The sequence below is a fragment of the Heterodontus francisci genome, chromosome 6 (assembly GCF_036365525.1).
Source record: "Heterodontus francisci isolate sHetFra1 chromosome 6, sHetFra1.hap1, whole genome shotgun sequence".
Taxonomy (NCBI): domain Eukaryota; kingdom Metazoa; phylum Chordata; class Chondrichthyes; order Heterodontiformes; family Heterodontidae; genus Heterodontus; species Heterodontus francisci.
This window is the reverse complement of record NC_090376.1, coordinates 60,251,810-60,271,895: the sequence shown is the minus strand read 5'-3', so window position 1 is coordinate 60,271,895 and position 20,086 is coordinate 60,251,810.

Here is a 20,086-nt window from a genome sequence, read left to right as displayed (position 1 = left end):
GCAATACCTACTAAAATGCAGTCTCTTATTAATTCTGCTTTTGGGTCTCCATATTCGCATCCTTCAGTTACTCTATAAAGGGAATTAATAAAAGCATCAACTGTTTCACCAGGTTTCCAGACTCTTCTGTTAAATTTGTCCCTTTCTAGAATCTTATTGCTCCTCAGGTTAAAATAGTTATCAAAGACTTCTAAAACTTCGTTGGATTTGTCTGATGTCTCATTAATGCCTTGTCTTGCAATAACATCGTCTGCTATTACTCCAATGGAATAAAGCAATGTATTAACTTGTTCTGCTTCTGACTGGCTGTTTAATTTTGAAGCAATTCTGTACCTCAAAATATTTTTTGCCACAGTTGACCAATTTTGTGTTTAGTTTGGTCCTTCCATGTGTCCAAACTTCTCTGGTATCATAAATTTAAGATCCATGGCTTTCTATGCAGTTTAATTTCTTTTTAAAATTTTCCCGCCAGTATCAGAAGTTTTCCTGTGCTTTTCTGCCTCATGCTGACTCCCACTATAGTCACAATTTTTTCCTATGAAATCTCTCCACTAGACTCTGTATTTCTTTCTTTAAACATTTTTTCTATACTCTTCTTACTCCCGTCACATGGAGTATCGAGTACTTGTAGCCTCTTAGTTTATTTTTCTGCCTCACGGTTGCTATGTGCAATAGCCCCGACCTCGGATCCATTCTCACTAAGGACTTTTGGTTTTCCTGGTGCTGTCTGCCTAATGCTGTTAAGAAAAATTTTTTACACTCTTTACGGGTTGCTCACCAGATACCTGACCATTGCTTGGTTCTCTGACTTGAAGCCTGCGATCACTGAACCGGTTTTTCTTTTCACAGACCACCCACCTCTGGTGCAGCCTGAATGTTTCTACAAGCCGATTTCCTGACTTTCTGTGCCTCCTTTGTCCACAGAGTATCTCTGGAGCTTTTTCACAGCCTCTTCTAGGGTTCTGCAGTTCTTGCGCCTTTTTTCAGGTCAGCTTTCTTCAAAGTATTTCTTCAAATTTCTCAGGGCGTTATACGGTAAGAACCACTGCTGTTCACCATATTGCATGTTTGGTTAGTCTGCCACCATTTTGTATATTTGGTTGGTCTAGTTGGGAGAGATTACTGAGTCTTCTGTAATGTTAACATTAACTCATTTATTAACTCTATGTTAACATTAACTCTATGTCCAGACTGGCCAAGAGAGTGTGGGAAAATGGCGCACTGACACGGAACACAAAAGTCCGAGTGTATCAGGCCTGTGTCCTCAGTACCTTGCTCTATGGCAGCGAGGCCTGGACAACGTATGCCAGCCAGGAGCGACGTCTCAATTCATTCCATCTTCGCTGCCTCCGGAGAATACTTGGCATCAGGTGGCAGGACCGTATCTCCAACACAGAAGTCCTCGAGGCGGCCAACATCCCCAGCTTGTACACACTACTGAGTCAGTGGCTCTTGAGATGGCTTGGCCATGTGAGCCGCATGGAAGATGGCAGGATCCCCAAAGACACATTGTACAGCGAGCTCGCCACTGGTATCAGACCCACCGGCCGTCCACGTCTCCGCTTTAAAGACGTCTGCAAACGCGACATGAAATCCTGTGACATTGATTACAAGTCATGGGAGTCAGTTGCCAGCGTTCGCCAGAGCTGGCGGGCAGCCATAAAGACAGGGCTAAAATGTGGCGAGTCGAAGAGACTTAGTAATTGGCAGGAAAAAAGACAGAGGCGCAAGGGAAGAGCCAACTGTGCAACAGACACGACAAACAAATTTCTCTGCAGCACCTGTGGAAGAGCCTGTCACTCTAGAATTGGCCTTTATAGCCACTCCAGGCGCTGCTTCACAAACCACTGACCACTTCCAGGCGCGTATCCATTGTCTCTCAAGATAAGGAGGCCCAAAAGAACTCATTTATTACCTATTAACTATATACCAGCTTTACATAAATCTGTATGATTTCTCTGAAGCCATGCTGCTTCTCCTTCGAGTCTCTCTCACATGCAATCTCTTACCTCATCATGGTGGGAGGTATTCCTCACACGTTCTCAAACATTAACCCTTTCAAACCTTGATACTACACTTGACCCAACCAGTCCATGCCAGCAATTATGCTCCACTTAAGCCTCCTCCCATCCTTCCTCAATTAACTCTATTAACATAAACCTTTATTTCATTCTCCCTCATATGTTTATCTTGCTTCCCTTTAAATGCATCGATACCATTCTTCTCAATCACTCCCTACGGTAACACGTTCCACATTCTCACTACTCTGGGTAAAGAGGTTTCTTCTGAATTCCCTATTTGATTTTTTTGGTGACTATCCTATATTGGTGGCCTCTAGTTTTGCTCTTCCCCACAAGTGAAAGCACTTTCTGTCTACTCTATCAAAACCTTTCATAATTTAAAGATTTCTATTTGGTTTCCCCTCAGTCTTCTCCTTCCAAGTGAAAGGAGACCCACTCTTCACTTATCTTTTTTTTTATTTCCAAAATATACTTTATTCATAAAAATCTGTGAAAATTACATTACCAGTTTCAAACAGCACCAAGTCAAAAAATACAAACAGTGCAAAGGAGGTCCATTTGCTTCATTGCAATCATGAGTTGCCTCACAACCCTTCCATTTCACATTTGTCATGCCAATTACATTTTTACATTTTACAGCAAATGAAAATTTTCCCGATACAGTTCGAGGGGTTTCCCATGGATCCAGCCCCTCCGTTCAGCTTGGTGGGGGGACCTTACACAGTGGTCTTTCCCCATTGAGCCTTTGCTGCGGCAGCCCCAAGCTTCAGTGCGTCCCTCAGCACGTCGTGCTGGACTTTGGAATGTGCCAGTCTGCAACCCACTCTTAACTTATCCTTTCCTGAGAGATGCAGCCTTGCATTTCAAATATCATTCTTGTAAACCTTTTTGCACCCTCTCCAGTGCCTCTATATCCTTTTCTTAATATGGTGACCAGAACTGTACACAGTACTTCAAGTGTAGTCTAACCATGGTTCAATACAAGTTTAGCATAATTTATCTACTTTTTAATTCTAGAAATAAAGCCCCAGTGCTTGGTTTGTTTTTTAAATTGTTTTATTAACCTGTGTTGCTAGTTTTAGTGATTTGTATATTTGTGCTCCCAGACCGCTTTGCTCCTCTACCCCATGTAGATTCTTATTTTCTAAAGTATATGTGACCTCCTCATTTTTCTCACCAAAATGTAATATCTTACAGTTAACTGTGTTCAAAAATTCATTTATCAATTAAATGGCATTTTGCAAGTTTATTAATGTCTTCTTGTAACAAAAGGAACTGGGTGTCTATGTGTTTAAGTCAGTGAAAGTGGCAGGATGGGTTGAGAGAGCAGTTAATAAAGCATACAGTATCTTAGGCTTTATTAGTAGGGGCGTAGAGTACAAAAGCAAGCAAGTTATGTTGAACTTGTCTGACACTAGTTCAGACTTAGCTGGAGTATTGCGTCCAGTTCTGGACTCTGCCCTTTAGGAAAGATGTGAAAGCATTGGAGAGATTACAGAAAAGATTCATGAGAATAGTTCCCAGGATGAGGAACTTCAGTTATTAAGATAGATTGGAGAAGTTGGGACTGGTAATTTGATAGAGGTATTCAAAATCATGATGGGTCTTGACAGAGTAGATAGGGAGAAACTGTTCCACTTGTGAAAAGATCGAGAATGAGAAGGCACAGATTTAGAGTAATTGACGAAAGAAGCAATAGCACCATGAGGAAAAACATTTTTACACAGAGAGTGGTTAAGGTCCAGAATGCACTGCCTGAGAGTGTGGTGGAGGCAGATTCAATCGAGGCATTCAGAGGGGAATTAAACGGTTATATGAAAAGGAAGAATGTTCAGGGTTATGGGGAGAAGGCAAGGGAATGGCACTAGGTGAATTGTTCATTCGGAGAGCCGGTGCAGACATGATGGGCCAAATCTTTCTGTGCTGTAAAATTCTGTGATCCTGTAAGCCAGCGCATAGTTAATTCAGTTCACAAATAAACAACTGCTACCAGTTCCCTGTATTAAAAATAGCTAAAATAACAAAACAATTAAACAATTCAAACTCAAAATATAGTAAAATAAGTAAAAGTAAATGCCAATAGTTATGTCTCACTCCTGATGCTAAACTTTGCATTCTTCTGACCTTTCACTAGCCTCTGAAAGCTATTTAATCTAGACTTGAAATTTGTACTGTTCATATCTGTTGACATTATTATTTGTTTGAATTGTTTAGAATTTTTCCCATAGTTTGTAAACTCAGACTGAGCATTTTTTGAAAACTGTAACAATATACAGGAAAATACATAGCTATGAGTTAGTAATAGGCAACATGCAATTATGGTTCACAAACATTAACACATCAAGGGCCTCAGAACAAAATTCAAGTAATATATGACACATAATTAATGTTTTTTTAGGAAAAGGTGTAGTGCCAGAGGACTAGTGGATAGCTAATTTTATTTAAGAAGGGAGAACATGTCCAATGAGCTATAGATCTGTTCGCTTAACATCAGTGGTAGAACAAATAATGAATTCCTACTAAAGGAAAATGTAGATAAACATCTAGAAAATATAATAATGAATAGTCAGCATGGATTTCAAAAGGGAAAGTCTTGCTTCACCAACCTCATTGAATTCTTTGAAGAGGTAACAGAGTGAGTAGACCAGGGTAATATAGTAGATGTAATTTATCTAGATTTCCTAAAGTCCTTCAGTAAGCTGCCACGTAAGATTCTAATGAATAAGGTCAGAGCATACAGAGTCAGAGGCAAGTATCAGAATATATAGGTAGCTGTCTGTAAGACAGAGAACAGAGAGTGGGCGTAAAGGGTAGCTAATCAGAGCGGCAGAAGATGGAAAGTGGGGTCCCACAAGGATCAGTGCTAGGACCATGTTGTTCATAATTTATATCAATTTATGTGGGGAGATGTTGGAGTAGTGGTAATGTCACTGGATTTGTAATCTGGAGGCTTGAGCTAATGCCCTGGGGGCATGGGTTTAAAACCCACCACAGCACCTGGTGGAATTTAAATTCAATCAATTAATAAAAATCTGGAATTGAAAGCTAGTCTTAGTAATAGTGCCTGGTCGTCACCCATTCCCTCTCTCCCTTCATACTCTTCATCTGACGGGTAGCCACATCTATAAACGTGCTATACACGAAGCCCTCAACCTCTCAGATGCACCAGAGTGACACCAGCTGCCACTCAAGTTCTGAAACCCGGAGCTCAAGCTACTGCAACTGATGACACTCTCAGCACAAATGGTTATCAGAGACATGGAAACAGTCCTGGAGTTCCCACATAGCACAGGATGTGCACTTAGAGGTTGGAGCAGGCCTGCCATTCCTCTTTCTGTTAGTTAATAACCTTGCTATAGCTAATAAACCTTACTACTAATAAACCTTTACCAATACTAATAAAGCTTACGACTATTAATAAACCTTACTAATGCTTATAAACCTTAATAACACTGATAAACACTTCGATTACTTCATTCACCTTACTAGAAAGATAAGACTCACCAGTTTATTCCCTAGTTCAGATAAGATCAATAGGAAATACTCACCAGTCAATCACCTGCCTGCTTTCCTGTGATGTCACATTAATTGGTTATAAATGATGTGTATTATTAACAAAATACTGCAGATGCTGGAAATCTGTAATATAAACAGAAAATTCTCAAAAGGTCAGGGACCATCTGTCGAGAGTGAAACAGAGTTAATGGGCGGAATCTTACCACCTTAGTTTCTGGTGTAACAGTGGGGTCATTTTCAGGTTTCAAACCCATCCTCCCAATTAGTGGGCCTTTGATTGCTCTTTACTAGAGCAAACCAATTAAGAGCCTGCTTCGGGGCTCCCTAACCAATTAGGGAGGGTGGGTGGTTGGGATGACGCCGCCATTTTGTCAGAAGAAGGATTTCTGTTTAAAGGGACCATGACATGTTTCAGAAAAGCTCAGGCTGCAGCACCCACAGGACTGGAGAGCTGGGAAGGTTCCCCCCACCACCACCCCCAGATTACTCACTCTGACCTGGAGGTCCTGCTGCAGGATCTGAGAGACTGCAATAAGGTGAGCTCTCCAAAGGATGAGAGGAAGAGGACAGCCTCTCCAACCAAGCAGGTGTGGATAAAAGTGACTGAAGAAGTCAGCAGCCAGTTGTAGTCCCTCTAACCTGGAGACATTGCACCAAGAGGATCCAGGACCTCAAGAGGGTATGACAGGCGAGTGGCATAACACTGTCAGGTGCCAAGTCCCACACTCTGAGCATTCTCCCAGCATTCTCCTGTAGAGGATGCCTCATGTCAGCTCACCTTGCAGCTCCACTCATTCCTCTCTCTCCAAGTACCTCACATTCACATCTGAACACCCAACACTCACACTTACCCTTGCACTCAGCCTATTGCCTTCTCACACCCGTGCCTCACAATCACCCTCCACAAATGGTGTCCTTCCCTCCTCATTACCAGCACTTACACCTCTCTTCTTCCTCAACTTGCAGAAGAAGAGAGCACACTTGGCAGAAACAGAGACATAGGGTGAGGGATGGGGGTTGGGCCTCCAGTGAAAAACCCCTTGTTGGCCACTGGCAGTGCATGCCCACCTGGTCCACTGGGAGGGAGGTCATGTTTCGTGAAGATGCAGATATCAACAGTGTCCTGCCATGAAAGCCTAAGTTTTCTCAGGCACTGGTCCTCAGATATGTTGAGGGAGCTGGTCCAATGCCTGTTGATCATCTGTTGGTCCTTCCAACTAGATCTTGGTGTTCATCCCATCTGACATGTGGAGGTGCACACAGCTGAGTAGAAGGCAGCTTGTGCCACTGCTGGCCTTACTCCTGTTGCTGCTGGAACAGTTGATGGTGGTGAGACCCCTGCTCTCGAACCACACCAGAGGTGCAAGGTGGAGCAGCATAAGCTGTTCCCATGCTGCTCTGAGTGGTGGCAGCAGGAAAGTGCAGCTGAAGATGAGTGAAGTGCTAGACTGGTGAAGTGCTTTCCAAGCAGTTCAATGACCTGTCACTCAGTGATAGCACTCTCTGAGAGAAGAAGTATTTTAAACAGCAGCCTCTCACCTGGCCATTGCTGCAGCACTTCAGTGTAACTGATCAAAGCCTCACAGCTTGTCAGTTTCATGAAGGAAGTTTTTCCCATCTTATACTCACCTCCTCCAACTTATCTGGTTGCAGACAGAGTGTGGAACTCCTGCGCTGTTGCGAAAGAGGGAATCCATTTGCAAAATCCCTCCTAATTGCTTTTTTTAATACCTCAATTGGCTTCCTGCCTCAGCCACGGGGGTTCCCGCTGCACTTCCAAACTGCCCCGGGAAAGCTGGAAGGGGGAGAGATCACATTGGGATCTTGACCTAAGGTCATTTTCTGCAATTTTCCCACCCCGCCCAGCCCCGAACCCTCCTTCACCAGCCTGGGAACATTCCACCCAATGTTTCAAATCCATGACCTTTTGTCAGAACTGGAAGTAATAGAAATTTAACAGGTTTGAAGCAAGTACAGAGGCAGGAGAAGGGGGGGAAGAGGGAAGGAAAGGGAATGTCAATGACTCTATGAAAGAATGAAAGAGATTGTCTGTGATAGGGTGGAGGACAGGAGAGATTAAAGGACAAAAGGGATGATGATGTAAGGAAAAATGATGTGGCAATGGGATAATTAAAGAAAAAAAAGATGGGTCTACAGCTGTGGTTCTCAATGTGGTCTGCGGGGGTTCTCCAGGTGATCCAAAATGCGAGTCATTGATACACACGCCATGGCTGAGGCCAAACAAGAGAACAGGCCAGAACCCTAATCCCCACTAATTGCATGACGTCACACAACGAGACCAGTTCTCACGTGCGTGGCACGAATTGTCATAAAGGAAGGCAATTAACAATGTAGTCTTACAACCAAGATTTATGTTAGTGTTACAACACACAACCATGAGGTTTGATTTTCAACACTTGTGGGGCTGAAAACAAAGAGGAACCAGCTGAACTTGAGCTTCAATGGAACAGTGTAGGGGGCCGAGGACCAAGAGTTCAGAGTGGGGTGGACAATTAAAATGACAAACAACCAAAACCATGCTTACTGGCTGAATAGAGGTGTTCAGGAAAATGATGGTGGGAAAGAGTAGGTGTTGCATCTCCTGCATTTTCATTGGAAGAAGCTGTGGGAAAGGGAGCAGGTGCTGGGAATGATGGAAGATTAGCCAAGGAGGGTATGGTCCATTTGGAATGCTGATAAGGGAGGGAAAGGGAAGATGTGTATGGATCTGATATCGTACCAGAGGTAGTGGAAATAGTGTTGAATATGGAGGCTGGTGGGCTGGAAGGAGAGGACAAGGGGGACCCTACCATGCTTCTGGAGGGAGGGGAAGGTATAAAGGCAGAAGTGCAGGAAACGGGACGGGCGCAATCGAGATCCCTGTCAACCACAGTGGAGTGGAATCCTTGGATGAGGAGAAAGGAAGACAAGGGTTGTTAAGATCTGAAATGCACTACCTGAAAGAGTGGTGGAAGCAGATTCTATGACAACCTTCAAAAGGCACGTTCTGGAAGAGGACTAATTTGCAGGGTTGTGGTGAAAAACTGTTGGGTGGGACTAAATTGAACAGCTCTTTCAAAGAGCTGGCACAGGCAGGGTGGGCTGAATGGCCTCCTTCTGTGATGTGAGATTCTACATTATTGGAAGCACTGGTAAGGTGGCATTGTCCTGTTCTCTGCTTTGTAGTTTCTTGCCTGTGGTAGTGGACTATTGTGTAAATTAAGACAGTATAAGGTTGAGCTGAATAGTGAGAGCCCAACTTGGAGGGGCGAGACAGTGAGGAGTTTAGCATCAGAGTGAGTTCAGTTGGAATGTGCCATTGGGTGCGAATTTTTCTCCATTACAATTCATCCTTGCATAACTTCAATAATGCACCATCTACACCTGATGGGTGGGAGAGGGTTGGGGTTGATATTTTCGACTCAAGCAACCTGACTCAATTCCTGCCTCTTTAGATTTTAAAGTGCAGAACTCAGGCCAGGCTCCCACAAAAGGCAGATAGGATCCTAATTAACATACTGTGCTTCCCTAGACCCCTGAAGGAAGACTTCAGCTTCCCCCAGACCTCCTGATTGCCAGTCTCCTCCCCTCTCCCAATCACCAACCTTCCCCCTCACTCCAGATCAACACCGGCAGCCCATCTGATCACTTCAGTTCTCCTAATCGCCCCCAACCTGATCACCCCCCAGCCAACCTGATCACTCCCAGCCCTACTGATCACCCTCCCAACCCTCCTGATCACCCCCAGCCCTCCTGATCACCCCCCCCAACCCTCCTGATCACCCCCCAGCCCTCCTGATCACCCCTCAGCCAACCTGATCACTCTCCCAGCCCTCCTGATCATCCCCCAACCAACCTGATCACCCCCCCAGCCAACCTGATCACCCTCCCAGCCCTGCTGATCACCCCCCCAGCCAACTTGATCACCCGCCAGCCAACCTGATCACCCCCCCAGCCAACCTGATCATCCCCCAGCCAACCTGATCACCCGCCAGTCAACCTGATCATCCCCCAGCCAACCTGATCACCCTCCCAGCCCTGCTGATCACACCCCCAGCCAACCTGATCATCCCCCAGCCAACCTGATCACTCTCCCAGCCAACCTGATCATCCCCCAGCCAACCTGATCACCCCTCAGCCAACCTGATCACCCGCCAGCTAACCTGATCACCCCCCCAGCCAACCTGATCACTCTCCCAGCCAACCTGATCACCCGCCAGCCAACCTGATCACCCCCCCAGCCAACCTGATCACCCTCCCAGCCGTGCTGATCACACCCCCAGCCAATCTGATCATCCCCCAGCTAACCTGATCACTCTCTCAGCCAACCTGATCATCCCCCAGCCAACCTGATCACCCCTCAGCCAACCTGATCACTCTCCCAGCCAACCTGATCACTCTCCCAGCCAACCTGATCACCCCCCCAGCCAACCTGATCACCCTCCCAGCCCTGCTGATCAAACCCCCAGCCAACCTGATCACCCGCCAGCCCTCCTGATCATCCCCCAGCCAACCTGATCACATCCCAGCCAACCTGATCATCCCCCAGCCAACCTGATCACTCTCCCAGCCAACCTGATCATCCCCCAGCCAACCTGATCACTCTCCCAGCCAACCTGATCATCCCCAGCCAACCTGATCACTCTCCCAGCCAACCTGATCACCCGCCAGCCCTCCTGATCACTCTCTCAGCCAACCTGATCACCCCTCAGCCAACCTGATCACTCTCCCAGCCAACCTGATCATCCCCCAGCCAACCTGATCACTCCCAGCCAACCTGATCACCCCTCAGCCAACCTGATCACTCCCCCGCCAGCCAACCTGATCATCCCCCAACCAACCTGATCATCCCCCAGCCAACCTGATCACTCTCCCAGCCAACCTGATCACCCGCCAGCCCTCCTGATCACTCCCAGCCAACCTGATCACACCCCAGCCAACCTGATCACACCCCCAGCCAAACTGATCATCCCCCAGCCAACCTGATCACCCCTCAGCCAACCTGATCACTCCCCCGCCAGCCAACCTGATCACCACTGAGCCCTCCCAATCAATGACACCCCCCTAGCCCTGCTGATTACTGCAACCACCATCTCCCCCCCGCCCCCCCCCCCCACCCACTAGCCCTGATCACTGAAACCATCCCCCAGTCCTCCCGGTCACCACCCCTAACCAGCCTCCAAATGTACCCCAGAGGACTGTGGATGCTCCATTGTTGAGTATAATTTCGGCTAAGATAGACAGATCTTAGGTCTCTCGGGGAATCAAGGGATACGGGGAGCAGACAGGAAAGTGGAGTTGAGGCAAAAGATCAGCCATGATCATATTGAATGGTGGAGCAGGCTTGAGGGGCTGAATGGTTTACTCCTGTTCCCATTTCTTATGTTCTTATGTTCTTCTCCATAGAGGCAGTAGGGGGAGACAGAACTCATAAGTTCAGGAAACTCCTGAGTTGCTAGAACTGTTCCATAGATACTGTGGGTGGAACTTAATCTGGACCATGGGAGCGGGTAGCAAGGTGAGGGTGGCCATAGAATCGGGAGGGAAGGTGGGGGTGTGGAGTTCCCATCGCCTTTCCGACTCCGTCCAATTCAATCAGGGACAGGGAAGGTCGAGTACGATCTTCCCTTCCAAAGGCTAATTGAGGCCCTTGAGTGGTCAAGTAAGGTCCACTTAAGGGCCTCTTCCTGCTGCAGCTGGTATTTTCTGCAGAAGATCAAATGCAGATTGGGTGACTGCTTTGTGGAATATTGTTTTTCAGTCTGCAAAGTGTGACCCCAAGTTTCTGCCACCTGTCATTTTAATTCTCTGTCCCACTTCCACTCAGACCTCTCTATCCTTGGCCTCCTCCAGAGTTGCAAAGAATCTCAATATAAGCTCGAGGAGCCGAACCTCATCTTTCAGTTAGGCACTTTACAGACTTCTGGACTTAGCATTGAGTTCAACAATTTCAGAACATAACCTTTGTCCCCACCATCTCAGATGGCAGCTGTTGGTGATGATTTGGCACCTCCTTTAGACCCATCGTTTGTTTCTTTACTTGTTCCATTACCATCTCCTTTTGCCTTGCACCATCATCCTTTTTGTCATTTAATCTCTTTTGCCTGCCATCCTATCACAGAGCTTCCCTTTTGTTCTTCCTCCCCTCCCACTTTCCCTGCTTCTGTATTTGCTTAAAACGTGTTACATTTCTAACTCTTTCTAGTTCTGATGAAATGTCATTGACCTGAAACGTTAACTCTGTTTCTCTCTCCACAGATGTTGCCTGACCTGCTGAATATTTCCAGTATTTTCTGTTTTCATTTCAGATTTCCAGCATCCACAGTATTTCGCTTTTGCCTTTATTCCAGTTGTGGCTCGGAGGCCCCAGTTGTATGTTGCCTTCCTGATGCCAAGGTGAACAACAACACTGAACAGGTGGATAAACTTCTGTGAAGGTAATGAGAGCAGCAACAAGCTGTGGTCCACGCTGGAACCAATGACCTGGAAGAAGTATGTTTGAGGTTTTGCAGTGTTAGGCATTAGATTGAAAAACAAGATCTCAAGGCTAGTAGTCTCCAGATTGCTTCTTGGGAGATGCACTGGACAGAATAAGGAAAGACTAGGGGAATTAATGCGTGGCTGCAGTGCTCGTGCAGGAAGGAACAGTTCACATTCTTGGAGCATTGAAGTAAGTTCTGGACGACAGAAAATCAGGGTACCATTGTGTCACCACTGATGGGAGGATGTAATTAGATATAGCAATTTTACTTAGGTAGTTTTTATTATAAATGTGGATGTAGAGGTTTATACTGGGAAAGAGTTGACACAGAGATATGACAACAGGAAGCTAGGTTGTGCAGTCAGGAAGCGTATACAGACATTTCAATACCAGTTAAGCTATTGATGTTCCACATAAAAAGTTAAGATCAAGTGCATGTTCAGATGAAGTGGGGTTAAAGGGTAGAAAGTAATTGGGCCAGGGCACGCTGATGCAAATCAGTCCCCATTTTAAAGTCATACATTCTGTCTTTATTTTTATAAAGTACCCATTCCCCATTATTATTTACTGTGGGGCTACACATGGGGAATACAGACCAAATGCAGTATTTAGGCCAAGCAGGGTTAGAGGATTGGGGATAATTCGACCAAGTCAGGGAAAGAGGAAGTGGAGAGGAGAGGACAGATTGGAGGGAAGTGGCAGAGGAGAGTGACAGAGAGGGAAGAAAGTGTGGGAGCAGAGAAGATAAGGGAAGAAGGATAAAGAAGAGGAATAATGGTGGGGAAGGGAAGGATGAGGAATGGGGAAAAGATGGAAGCAGGGGTTTGGAAGGGAGAGGGGAGACAGGAAGAGGGAAGATGAGGGAGATTGGAGTAACTGGCTAAAGTTCTAGCCAGGAGGCTCAAAACACACTAGGGGGAGGGTGGCAAATGCCGTGGATCTGATTGTATGGAGGGGACGAGAAGACTGTCTGAAGATGAGGCCGTAGGGCATGGAATCAGGGCCAGTGCTAGAGTAACTGTGAATCGAGTATGTCGGCGTGCTGACTGATTCTGTGGGCTGTACTTAATCATAACAAGACTGTGATACCAATGATCCTGTTAAATCGAAGTTGTAAGATCATTTGCATTCTTGCATTTGTTACATTGCTTATTTAATTATTTACAGAGATCCATGGAGAACATGGCCAGGGACTGGAATAGAAAACATTTGCATCTTGTTCAGTTTTCCATAGAGAAAGGCCCTTGTGAATATTGCTTTTCACACTCAAGGTGTAACTAAAGAGTCTGACACCATTCCATCCGCTCAGTTCTCTTGGCCATTCGGGTGGACAAAATTCACATTCTGCAGGCAGAGACTGAAAATACACTGACAGCAAGTGTTCAAACTGATTTTTCCATTAGCTAGTATATACATTTTGGAAAATAAATAAGAGCACATACCATATCTGTACCATGGTGTGCTGCCTTTTTCTGTGCTGACAATTTCTAGATCGTGTTCAGCAAAATTACTGTACCAGTGGCCTGTCATGTGATAAATTAAATCTTTCGTAATCTCTAACGACAGCAATATCATGCATAAATGTCGAGCTTAGATCTTCTTAAATCTCTTCTTGTCTTTCAGTGGAAGCAAATGGTCCTTGAAAGACCAGTGTAATAAACATTTAAATTAACATATTATTGGCAAGGAGTCAGACTTTAGTCTGCTTTGTGCCACACTGAAGCCTACAAATTGCACTGAATATGTTAAATAGGAAACCAAATTCACTATATTAATACCACCGTGTTCATTTCCATTAATTATTATGACATAAAATAGTAAACATTTTTGATAATAGAACACAAACATCAATCACTAAACTACAGAAAATAGCTGCTGTTAAATATTATTATTCCAAACGTCCAATTTATCGAACACAACACTTAATCATCCTTTTTTGGGCTAAACATGGTTAGAATTTGATCTGCCCTGATTTTTGGGCAACGGGGTCATGATTTGTGACATGTCCGCGTCCATAGAAACCCAGGTGGGCAGGATGCAATTTTCTTCTACCCACCTCATTTGACTGATAGTAGCATTGGGCATAGTGGCTCCAGCAGTGCTACCATGCTGCTCCTTTACTCTACATACTGTCTGTGACCTCTGCGTGCAGCAGGAGGTACCTGCAGCGTTGTTTGCTGATCATGTTGTATAGCCAGCCTGCTTTTCTTGAAGGCAGGCTGTGTCTTACAGCGAAGCTGCAAAAAGGTATTCCTGCAATGTAAATTATTACAAAGTGAACAGCAAGGCAGGTAGAGGGTTCCAGAGTGACAGATATGGCGCTGGAGGCATTAGTGGTGCAAGTGGGCAGGAGAAGCAGGGCCATGTTTCCACAGGGAGCCAGGAGGCTGTCAAAGAACACCTCAGAAGGGAATGGAAGCTGGTGGCCAGGGAGGTTAACTCCCAGAGTCTGGACCCAAGGAACTGCCAGCAGTGCCACAAGAGGTCTAAAGACCTCAAACGGGTGGTCGTTAGTGAATGCATATTCAAATGACACCTTCTTCCCACCACATTAGCCTCTCACAACTCAAAGAGGAAGTAGTTGAGATACTGGATGGGCTAGAAATTGATAAAGAGGAGGTATTAGAAAGGCTGTTTGTATTTAAAGTTCATAAATCACCAGGACTGGATGGAATGCATCCAGGGAATGAGGGAAGTAAGGGTGGAAATTACAGAGGCACTGGCAATAATCTTCCAATCGTCCTTAGATAGCGGGGTGGTGCCAGATGACTGGAGAAATGTTAAATGCTTGTTCAAGAAAGGGTGTAAGGATAAACCAGACAGTTTAACCTTGGTGGTGGGAAAGCTTTTAGAAACAATAATCTGGGAGAAAATTAACAGTCACTTGGACGAAGAAAGCCAGTATAGACTTCTTAAAGGCAAATTGTGTTTAACTAACTTGATTGAGTTTTTTGATGAGGTAACAGAGAGGGTTGGTGAGGATAATACGGTTAATGCGGGGTATGTGGACTTGCAAATGGCTTTTGATAAAGTGCTACATAATAGGCTTGCCAGCAAAGTTGAAGCCCATGGAATAAAAAGGGATAGTGGCAGCATAGATGCAAAGTTGGCTGAGTGACAGGAAGCAGAGAGTAATTGTCTATGTTGTTTCTTGGACTGAAGGAAGGTATACAGTGGTATTCCACAGTAAAGCCTGGCTCGGGTATAAAATTAAAACCCGTCCCGGGCCCGACTCGACCACAGCTAACCTGAACCTGACCCGAGCCCAAGCCCTTGAATTTTCTTTTGCACCCGACCCAAGCCTGAATGCTGGACACGGAATTTCGATCCGATCCGACCCGACCCGAACCTGACACATGTAGCCAGGCTTTATTCCCAAGGGGTTGGTACTAGGGCCACTGCTTTTCTTGATAATTATTAATGACTTAGACTTGGGTGTACAGGGTATAATTTCAAAATTTTCAGCTGATGCACTATTGTGAATTGTGAAGACGACAGTGATAGATTTCAAGAGGACATAGACAGGCTGGTGGAATGGGCGAACACATGCAGATGAAGTTTTTGCAGAGAATTGTGAAGTGATACTTTGGTAGAAAGAATGAGGAGAGGCGCTATAAACTAAAGGGTACAATTCTAAAGCGGGTGGAGGAACAAAGTGACCTGGGGGTATGCGTGCACAAATCATTGAAGGTGGCTGGACAGGTTGAGAAAGTGGTTAAAAAGGCATATGGAATCCTAGGTTTTATAAATAGAGGCAAAGAGTACAAAAACAAAGAAGCTTTGATGAACCTTTATAAAACACTGATTTGGCCTCAGCTGGAGTATTCTGTCCAATTCTGGGCACTGGTCTTCACGAAGGATGTGAAGATTTTAGATATGGAGGAGAACCTATTTACGAGAATGATTCCAGGGATGAGGGACTTCAGTTATGTGGACAGTTTGGAGAAACTGGGACTGTTCTCCGAAGAGAAGAGAAGATTGAGATGAGATTTGATGAGGTGTTCAAAATCATGAGGGGTCAGGATAGAGTAGATAGGGAGAAACTTTTCCCATTGATGGATGTGTCATGAACCAAAGCACACAGATTTAAGGTGATTGGCTATAGAATGAAATGCAACATGAGGAAAAGCTTTATACAGTGAATGGTTACGATCTAGAATGCAGTGCCTGAGAGGGTAGTGGAGGCAGATACAATCATATCTTTAAAAGGGAATTGGATCATCACCTGAAGGGAAAAAAAATTGCAGAGCTACAAGGAAAGGGCAGGGGAATGGAACTAGCTAAATTGATCTTGTAGAGAGCTGGCATAGACTTAACAGGTTGAATACTTCTTCTGTGTTGTACTCATTCTATGATACTATGAAAACACCTCCAAAAGCACACTAAAATACTTCCAGACACATAGTAATAGAAAAAAGTCAAAGAAATGACTTTACCTGCAAATAGAGCGCCTGGCCCTTTAAACAATGCTAGTGCTTGGCCAGTCTTGCAGCCTCATGCTTGTTTTATCTTGTGCAGACCAAGAATTCATTGCCTGCACATTCGTTGCCCAAATTTAGGATCCTGTTGTCACATCGGCCAGTTGGGCTGAGCGACGTCAAAACAGTACCGAATTAACGTCTTCCAGTGCACACATGGTTGCACCTGCGTGCACCCATATCCTCAAAGAATGACACGCTGGCCATGCAGGAAGTGGTCGGCGGCACAGCCTGCACCTGCTACGTGATGCAAGGCCTCTGTTACAAATGGCGCTATGCAAAACAATTTCTAGCCCCTAATTTTTCACAGAACATGTTCTACTCTTATTGTCCTATGTACTGGTTCTTAACTTTTCAGAATAAGAATGTGATGCATAGAGTGGAAGAGGTAGAGAGCACAACACCACACCCTCACATTTCATCAAGTATTATGCTTTCCATCCTTTCCAGCTGCCAGAGACACACATGTTGAAATATCCTGAAATTCCTCTGAAAGGCAGTCCTTTTTTCCTCATGTAAAAACATCTGGCTCCAACCTGCATGTTCCTTTGTGCAGCAAAAGGATCAGCAATTTGATTCCATGTTGATATACTCATGAAAGCACTGCTCACCAGCAATGTACGAAGCCCATGGAATTGGGTTGTAGGGATCAATGCACTAAGTGCTGAACTGCTGACTCGATGGGTGAAAATGTGTGTGTGTGCTTTCCCTGCCCTCAGTACACATTATATATGTATGTAAATGGCTGTAAATTGCTAGCACTCCAGTTTTTCCTTGTAGCTTTGATATCAATGGACTGGTCAGGTGGGCAGAAAAGTGGAAAATGAAATTCTATCTGGAAAAGTGTGAGCTAATGCATTTGGGGAAGGCTAACAAGGCAAAGGAATACATAATAAATGGTAGGATACTGAAAAGTGTAGAGGAGCAGAAAGTTCTTGGAGTGAATGTCCACAGATCCCTGAAGGTAGCAGGACAGGTAGATAAAGTGGTTAAGAAGGCATATGGGATACTTTCCTTTATTAGCTGAGGCACAAAATATGAGCAGGGAGGTAATGTTAGAACAGTATAAAACACCAGTTAGGTCACAGCTAGAGTACTGCATATAAAGGAGATTTGCAAGGATGTTGCAAGGACTGGAAAGTTTTAGCTGTTAGGAAAGATTGGATAGGTTACATTGTTTTCTTTGGAACAGAGGAGGTTGAGTGGATATTTAAATGAGTTTATAAAATTATGAGCAGCCTAGATAGGTAAAACAAGTGCTTTTGGCTTAGCCTTTATATATCAGGGCTTTTGTTTTTTTCTGCTTCTCAGTGGGAGGAACAAGTGTGATGTCATACTGTTGATCTTTTGATTTGCTTGTGGTGAATGTTCTCTTTCTGTTTGATCATGAGATGGCCCTGCCACTATTACTAATATCTCAATCATCTATATTGATTGCATACTCCTGCCCTTATCTGTCTCTTCTGTAGTCTCTGAGGAGACTGGTTTCGTGGAGAGGATGGTTCCTCACCCTGCCAGGTGAAGTTCTTGTGCATCTTTCTTCTTGGCATGCTCAGGTGCTGACAATCCCTTGCCAATGACCAAGAATCTGTGAGGGGACACACTTAGGAAGGCACTAATTAGCATGAAGCATGCCAAAATGGAGCTCTCAATTTAATCCCCTATTCTCTGTAGCCTCCTGTAAATTGGAACTTTAAAGTTAAGTCAGAAGCACTTGTTTTACCCAGCCTCTTAGAAAAATCGAGCTTCAAAGAAACTTGAATCATTGAAATTTTCAGCACAGAAGGAGACCATTCAACCCAACCTGTCTGTGCTCGCTGAAAAAGAGCTATCAAGCTTAATCACTCTTTCCTGCTCTTGGTCCATACCCTTGTAGGTTATAGCACTTAAAGTGCACATCCATGTATTTTTTAAATACAATGAGGATTTCTGTCTCTACCACCCTTCCAGACCACCACCACCCTCTGGATGAAAATGTTTTTATCTCAATAGTGGTGGACACAGTGTTGGCGAGAAAATTTAAATCAGCGCTTGGGTCCTTTATATCTGGGGAATCCTGCTGGTGGCTCTCGAGTTACTACTCACTTCATGGTGCTCTCCAGGTTCCCTAAAGCCTCTCCCATGATTAAACAGATCTCAGAAGAATGCTGCTGTATGTTCTCTGACATTGACTGCAGGGAATTCTGAAGATGTTGAAGGGAATGCATAAGAGCTTCAGCTGATTAGTAAGTGCAGCTTGGTATGCAGCCCCTGTAAGGTACATATTTGTGGATCTTTTGGTAGCTGGCTGCCTGATCCTAACTCTGCCTTCCTTCTATTGCTGTTCATTTGCAGCCATCTCCATTAGTAATTGTGGAGTCTGGAATATTAATGGGTGCTGTTGTGATGGGGCTACTTCCTGCAGTTTGGTCATCTTTCCACACCCCGACAAAAGGAAACCATAAGGTGAACGTCCAAAGGCTCTGCATGCAATAGCAAGGCAACTCTACCTGTAGAGGGCGCAGCGATATAAAAGTCATGAAAATGAATGTTAACAGGGATTTGCACTCAAGATTTCTTCTAACAACATTAGATACAGTTCAGGGGCAAATTGCCCTAATAAAAACTGTCTCTACTGATTCCCATTGTTTAAGCTTAAGGCTGGTATTGCCAAGATTGCTTTTATATTTGACATTTTGATAAAAAATAGTTTTGCTTCAGGGCATTGCAGAATGTTGTTAGCATTTTACACTTAGTGATGGAGGTCATGCTCTGTTCTGTTCAATCTCTCTGTTTTGAAATATTTAGAGGTAGACAAGGAGAGATAACTACAAGTCCCCTTGACATTTGCTGGAGTTATTTTTTGGGCCTTCCCTGAGCTACCAACAATCAGCACAGAGGAAACATGAGTGGTCGTAAAAGGAGTGCAGTGTAAATAGAGTGGAAAAGTTGAGAATTTGGTGAGAATGGGAATTTGGTGCAGATGGGGAAGGAGGTGCATCTTTGTCTCCAGTACTTGTACTTGTTCATGTTAGCCTGAGGCAATAAGTATTTAAAAGTTTCGTTCACCCTTTTAGTGCTTAGTGCAAGTTAGTATGCAGAAAAAAAACTTACAACAAACTAAAAATTAAATATAAATAATATAAGTAATCTAGATTAAGATATGGCAGAGTAGGTTGTCTGGGCTGCGATATGTGTGAGTTTGTGGACAGCAAAACTCTCCTGAATGAAACTATTTGCAGTCTCCATGTCAAGTCTTTCTGGATTATAACCATTGAGCTGCAGTACAAGTTGGAGACACTTTGACACATAAGGGATGGGGAGCAGTTCCTGGACAGTTTGTTCCAGACTTTGGGCCACTTTGTAGCAGGCTCAGACTGAGATTGGTGTGACTAATGTTGTATGATTGCTTTAAGAACTAATGAGCTAAGTACCAGGGTGTAGTCACATGACTAGAAGCCATAGTCACTCTGCAACTGTAACACCCTAGACAAAGGTTCTGTATATAGTTTGTTCTATTATATATACAAGTTTAGCTGTTAATAAACCTTCTAGAGATCTTAAACGGACTAGAATCCATTCATCTCATTGTGTTATATAAGATAACACAA